The sequence below is a fragment of the Etheostoma spectabile genome, chromosome 19 (assembly GCF_008692095.1).
Source record: "Etheostoma spectabile isolate EspeVRDwgs_2016 chromosome 19, UIUC_Espe_1.0, whole genome shotgun sequence".
Classification (NCBI taxonomy): domain Eukaryota; kingdom Metazoa; phylum Chordata; class Actinopteri; order Perciformes; family Percidae; genus Etheostoma; species Etheostoma spectabile.
This window is the reverse complement of record NC_045751.1, coordinates 13,871,128-13,877,622: the sequence shown is the minus strand read 5'-3', so window position 1 is coordinate 13,877,622 and position 6,495 is coordinate 13,871,128. Positions and strand designations below refer to the sequence as shown.

At 40.3% G+C, this 6,495-nt stretch overlaps 1 long non-coding RNA gene across 1 annotated transcript in view; it reads left to right on the top strand.

Moving 5' to 3' along the window:
* The first annotated feature begins 328 nt into the window (after positions 1 to 328).
* LOC116707467 (uncharacterized) overlaps positions 329 to 6,495 on the top strand; it is a 21,172-nt gene continuing 15,005 nt past the window's right edge. Inside the window, exons 1-2 of the long non-coding RNA XR_004336520.1 lie at positions 329 to 499; positions 4,324 to 4,328. This is a non-coding gene — a long non-coding RNA (uncharacterized LOC116707467). The remainder of the gene's footprint in view (positions 500 to 4,323; positions 4,329 to 6,495) is intronic.

Below are 6,495 nucleotides of genomic sequence, written 5' to 3'. Positions count from 1 at the left end.
AGGGAGACGCCAGCCACCCTCCTGAGGAAACCCACTTCTGCCGTGTACCCTAATTTTTGTATCATAAAATACACTTCATTCAAAGTGGACACCAAAACAAAATAAAACTATGAAAAGCCGTTTTGGGTCGTGTTTCCACTTTCCAACCATCGGAACTCTAGTTTTGGTTGAAATAAACACATCATTTACCATTTTATAGTACATGTGAAATTATCTTGGCTCCATACATGCTAAAAGTACTGTTTTTTTAAATGAAGTCTGGTGGGTTTAGAGCTAGCGACCTCAGAGCTGTTTCTGGTTAAATAGAAAGGTCTCACAGAAGTTTAAAAAGGTTTATATCTGTAGAAATCCTTTCCGTAATGTTGTCAGACACTTAAAATAATAATCTGTGTTTTTTAGTGGCAAAAACAGATCTTTTAGTGGACAAAACTGATGCTGAACATTTGCCCCATAGGGTTACATTGCAGCCCGGTCTGTGGCTGCCAATTACAGCGTTCACGTTTAATACTACAGTGGTGCTCAAAAGTTTACATACACATGCTTAAGTTGACTAAAAAGAGAGGTTGGATTGAATGAATGTATGGATGGAATTCTCTTTTAATTAAGGCATTAAGTGTCCCATTTGCAAAAGATGATTTTTTTAATTCCGATTTTTATTCCAATTTTAGCATAGGTGTTCATAAACTTATCCAGCACTCTGTACATTAAAATAAAAGTTCAATGAGATCAGAGCAGCAACACAAAAGAAAATCTATTGTCCGACCACACAGTGTTTGTACGGAAAAGTACAGAAGAAAGAAATAGGTTTACGAAATTTCTAATTCCCCCTGGGCTCAACTGTGTGACTAAGACCCTCAGGAGGCCGCCAGGGCTGTCATTGCGCCTGTTAAGAGTGTCCTGCTTTGCCTAAAAAATAACTACCATTAATTAAAATAAAAGTCCCATTTTGGAGGCACACTGGATATGATGCATAATAGATAGTTTGTCATTTAAGTTATTGTGCATGACACAAAGACCGGATTTGAAAATCACCTAATTTTTCAATTTAACTTCGATAATTGATAGATTACCTGTACATACGTAAATAACATTATATATGCGAAATATCCATTCCCATACGTTAACACATACATACGTTCTCCCGACTAGCCAACTGGAAATGTCACTCAACATATATTCTGGTAGAGAGGCTTGACTACGCTAAGTGACAACTAAGCTAAAGCTTTCTGGTTTGCTGTCGTACTTGATAACATTGTGTCCTTGACTAGTGGACACTGCATAAACTGCCTGTGATTTTACTTACTGTTACTATGTACCGAAAACCAATGTTGCCAAAGAATCTCGTATACGGATATAATCTTGGACGGAGGCGGTGAACTTTGCCAGCATGTCTATTGTGTGCTCGTACAGTTGGTCTGGGGCTTCTTTTGTGTGTGTTTATTTTGGGGTGGCATTAACTAACTGGACTAAGAGATATATACTTGCTGAAGAACACACAAAAACCTATTATGAAAGCATAAAAATATTTCCGTTCACTATGACACTGTGGCAGAGGGCACCAAGCTACGTAATGAATGGCCGCACTGTATGTGTACGTTTTGACAGCCCTACTCAGAAATACAAACCTCACAAGGAAATGTTGGCTCCTTAACACAAACTGGAAAAAACCGTCCGGAAGACAACGCTAGCTTCATCTAGTACTCTGACCGAAATTCGCTGGCAAAGTCATCAGTGTTGTCATTTGCCCTGGTATGCCTGGAAATCCGCGCACCAGTCCTGTTAACAAACAGAGTCAGTGACACGGAACAAATGTCCCAGCATTTGATTAATATACTTCAATGTTTCACTGGCTTTACATCTTTGTAAAGCACCGTGTTGGTGTGTTTTCCTCACCAGCACAGTGAGCAGCGAGCTGGGATCTGTGGGTCGTCAGACCTCTTTCCATCTCAGCCAAACATTTGACCTGAATTACAGACACCTTGCGAGGTGAGAGTTTACCAATTCTTTGTGTCTCTGTAATATCACTATGGAGGACTTAGAAACAATTATCATATCAGATGCAGAAGGAAATGCCAGGAGTTTATCACTCACCCTATCTCATAGTCATTCTCTGCTACACGCCCATCCCTTGGCGCGAGGGGGGGTTATACCCGACTCAATCTCCTGGTCTCTTTGTTCTTTAGAGTCCGATATAAGATGATCAAAGCGCTTCCTGGTGCCTTGCAAACAAACAAACAAACCAACAACAAACAAACAACAATACATTACAATCTTGAGTTTTAACAAAATTTGATTTTTTTCGGAAAGATCACCAGTAAACCTGATGGTTTTTTTTTGATAGCATAGCCATAATTCCTCACCCAAAGAGCTTCTTGGTGTTGGCCTGTGAAGTCTGCCCGATGTGAGGCTCTGGACTTTGCGAGTTCGTGGCTGATCTGCCCACTGTGGGGTAGTGATGGGCTGAAAGGTATCGATCTGAAACCTGAGGTGACACCCATGGCGGAGTCTCTGTGCAAACGTTCTGAGGTGAACGTAACAAGGTCAGTAACAGAATAAAACTTTGATATGACACCCTGATTCTAAGAATAGGAATAGACCAAGGAAAACAGACTCTTTCATCAGCTTACCTGCAGCATGGGGATCAGTGATGTGACTTGATATGTTGTCCATAGGTCCTGGGTCCATGGAGATTCAGCACATCAGAGTGGACTCCTGTGTTTGATTCTGCAGCGACTTCGGACCGCCTCAGACTACAGTGAGAAGTGCTACACAAACAATACAAAAGGAATTATGGTACATCAACGATAGTAAGGTATATCCAAACCAAAACAAAGGACACCATAACCAAGAACATAGATTTGCTATATGTCACTTTTCACTTTTTTTCCTGTAACATAATTATATTAGGGCTGCTCCAAATGAACAAGAAGATTTCTTTTAAAACTACTAATTCTTGACGCAGGACATGCATTTTGTGCGCTGGGTTTGTCGAGATTTGTATTATGGAAATCAGGAAGCTCAGCATACCAGTGGTGCCAACTTGGCTACATTTGGCACTAATAAATATATTTCATTCCCATGCATGCAGTCCACAGCTCACACTGCCACTGGCCACGGCTCCTTCCCCGTCTCACAAACTTCCTTGAGCAGACTAAATAAAGAAAAAGGTTCATTTCGAATGGCCAGTTCATTCCAAAGCCCTTCCAATGTTCTCTTGACTAAAGACTAAGGTATTTCATGTCCTTTTCGTGTGAATGAGTACCACTGGACCATGACGTGGTCTCAAAATTCCAACTTAGACATTAAAAACCTAAAAGTATCACTTTTAAAGTACTTTAGAAGATTAAAAAAGTCAGATTAATTTGCTGTTTCTTACAATCATGTAATTACTCCCACAATTCCTTATTTTAATCGATTGACCGCCCTAATCTTGATATTAAATATGATATGAATACTCACAGGGCAAGTGCAGTGTATTGTAGTGCTGACCAGTATAATGAGGATGTATCATGCAAAACTTCCAGATGATGCTACATACCACCAGATTCCGCCACACTCTGGGTGTTCCCTCCAAACTTGTCACATTTCATATGCATTGCTGATAACAGCCAATAGTGTGTGAAGGATTCTTACTGTCCTTGCTCGCTGTGGGGGGTCGATGGGTGTCTGTAGCCTAGATACATTAGTTACTGAGACACAGACGACAATCCAAGGTCCAAATTGGTTTTGGCACTACTTGCGGCATTAAACCATCAGAAGAAAAGTCACCCGACAGAAAATTGGTTGTTGAGTCTGACTTCCTTTCCTGAAAAACGCAGTTAAATTTAACTAAAGGGCTTAGCGCTTGCAATAGCATACTTATAAATAAATTTCTAACTCCACTAACGAGCCGATTCATCTGCTTTTCTTTATACCTTGATCAAATTTTCCTCTATAGGTGATTAATTTGACATGTACACAGACAGGATATGCACTGTACACACAATGATCCGACAAAAACTGTATCAGTCCTTTGTTGGCTACCTGTGATGCTCTCTCTATCACTGAACGCTTTACCTTTGCGAGTAGGTGCGCCCACCAGCTGACACAGTTGAGTTACGCAACCTAAAGTTGAGCCAACCAGTAATCCAGCTGCTTACAGTTGGGCCATTCTAATAGGACGCCTGATCCCCCCTGAACACTTCTTCGGGACCTGGAAAAGGGCATTAGCAGAAGAAGAGAGAATGAGGAAGCTGTATTGTGTCATGTCGTCATTTCAAAATACGGCATCTACTTAGGGCATTGTATTAGTGCTCTTAATCTACTTATGGATGTATTTTTCAGTATGTGTGATTGCGTGCAAGACAGTAGGGTACGAGGGATGCTGAGCTCCACCATCTTATGTTGATTAAGCTTTGGGAATAAAAGGATCCGTAAGTAAATTATTATTTGTACTTGTTTTAGCTTTTTGTGTTATTAATTAATTTTTGTTGCAACCAAGTGGAACCACAGCGTTGCCACTGTGATTGTGCTCATTTTTTCTGTATTGTTTTTGCAGTCAGGGAAGACACCATCAGCCGACTTAATTTCAGTGGAATTTAGTGGGACATGTGGCCTATGCAGTGGCATCACAGGAAGAGACAATGACAAAAGGCTGGTGTGCTTTTTGCGGCTCTGCGTGGGGATACCGCATCTGCATACCTGGGGTATTCCTCTCCTGTGCCGGCACTGTTGCAACATAACTGGACATACTTAACAGCGTTAAAAAAAACACACTGACGTTGTTCTACATCTTCTGTTTTTTTTGCTTCACGGAGTTTGTGCTCTTCAAAAGGATCAACTTGTCGATAACAACTGGCACATTTTCAGTCCTGTTCGAGCAGACCGCGAAAAGACGGTCTGGCAAATCAAAGGTGTAGGATCTTTTACTAACACTAAATTGGCTGGTGTAATGATATAACAGTGATTCATAGCAACTGTCTCCTGATCTTGAACTTTCCTTCATCACAGTCAAACCCTTGTATACTCCCACCGTGAGTTTGCTTATTCTTCTGGTCATGGTTTACATCCCTCCGCAGGCCACCATGCATGCATGCACACCGCATGCCTTGCCAACCAGACTTCACCAAAGGTAATCTCAGTCCATGAAATCCCCAATACGACAGTTTTATCGGACTGCTAACAACAGTTTGGATGAGCTACCAGAGGCTGTACCATCATACAACAGCTTCCTGCGAGGATACAGCTGTATTACCAACACTACCACTGATGAGGCCCAACAAGGACAAACCCTAGTTTACAGCTAATTCAGACAGCTAAGTTGTTGAAGGAAGATGTTTAGGAAAGTGGGACAAGGACTGTTAATAGTCAACATCCAAGTTTAGCAAGCATGAGTGCTGCTAAAAAAACTGCATTGTGAAAACTCCAACAACAATTCTTAAGCTAATGACTCCCGGGGTGGCTCAGACAGATAACAAACCACCTACCAAGGCCCCCTGGCTCACCTCAAACCCTCTCTGGACCCTCTGCAGTTGGCCTATGAGCTAACGTTCTGTAACGATGCAGTCCAAATGGCTCTTCATTTCAATTTTCATCCTCCACTACTATAGCTCTAAAGAACTTGCTCGCTTAGTAGCAGCTCCTCCATCTTCCAACGAGAGCTCTTCACCTGACTATGGAACAAGCTGGTCCACTTGTGCCTAATGGTTTTACCGTGTTTACATGCTGGCTCCGAAAGGTCTTTCTCAGCTCTTCACCGCCTAAAACATGGCTCTGTAGCTCTAATCACTCAAGTACCTTTCACACATGGCACTGCTTCCAGTCAAAAAGACATTTGGATGATTCTGACTATTCAGGTCTCCTGGAAGAGTATTATCGCCAAACTCTAGACGCGCAAATCTACTTTGGTTTAACCGAAATCAGTGTAAGGTAGAGACACGGTGTCTTACATCTCTGAGTCTATTCCTGCCAACAACGCAGCTCATGTGGTAAATCCTTATTTAGCCTCAGATGATTGTGATTCATTTTATATCTGTTATATAGTGCTTCAGTTTTATGGCAAAAACCATTTTAACAACGTAACATTTTTTTATTCTGCAGAATTAACATGCTTTTTGGTCTAGCAAAAACTTTGTACTTATTTTCTACATGCGTTGCAACAACTACAGTGGTGCTCAAAGTTTACATACACATGCTTAAGTTGACTAAAAGAGGAATAAAAAAAAAATCATGTTTGGAAATTTATTTTAATACTAAAATAAAAAATAAATAACAAAACAAAAAAAAAAAATTAACTGTTTGGAAACTATTTTTTTTTAAAAAATAAAAAAAAAAAAACATTAAATACCTTAAAAAAATTTAAAAAAAAAAATGAGGTAAAGAAACAAAAAAAAAAAACAATCCCACCTTTTAGGCAGGCGGACACCAATATTTCTTTGTGAACTGAGATAAGTGTCTTTGTAGGAATTAATAATAAATGGTTCTTATTTAAAAATACAGGGGTCATAAGTAGTAAAT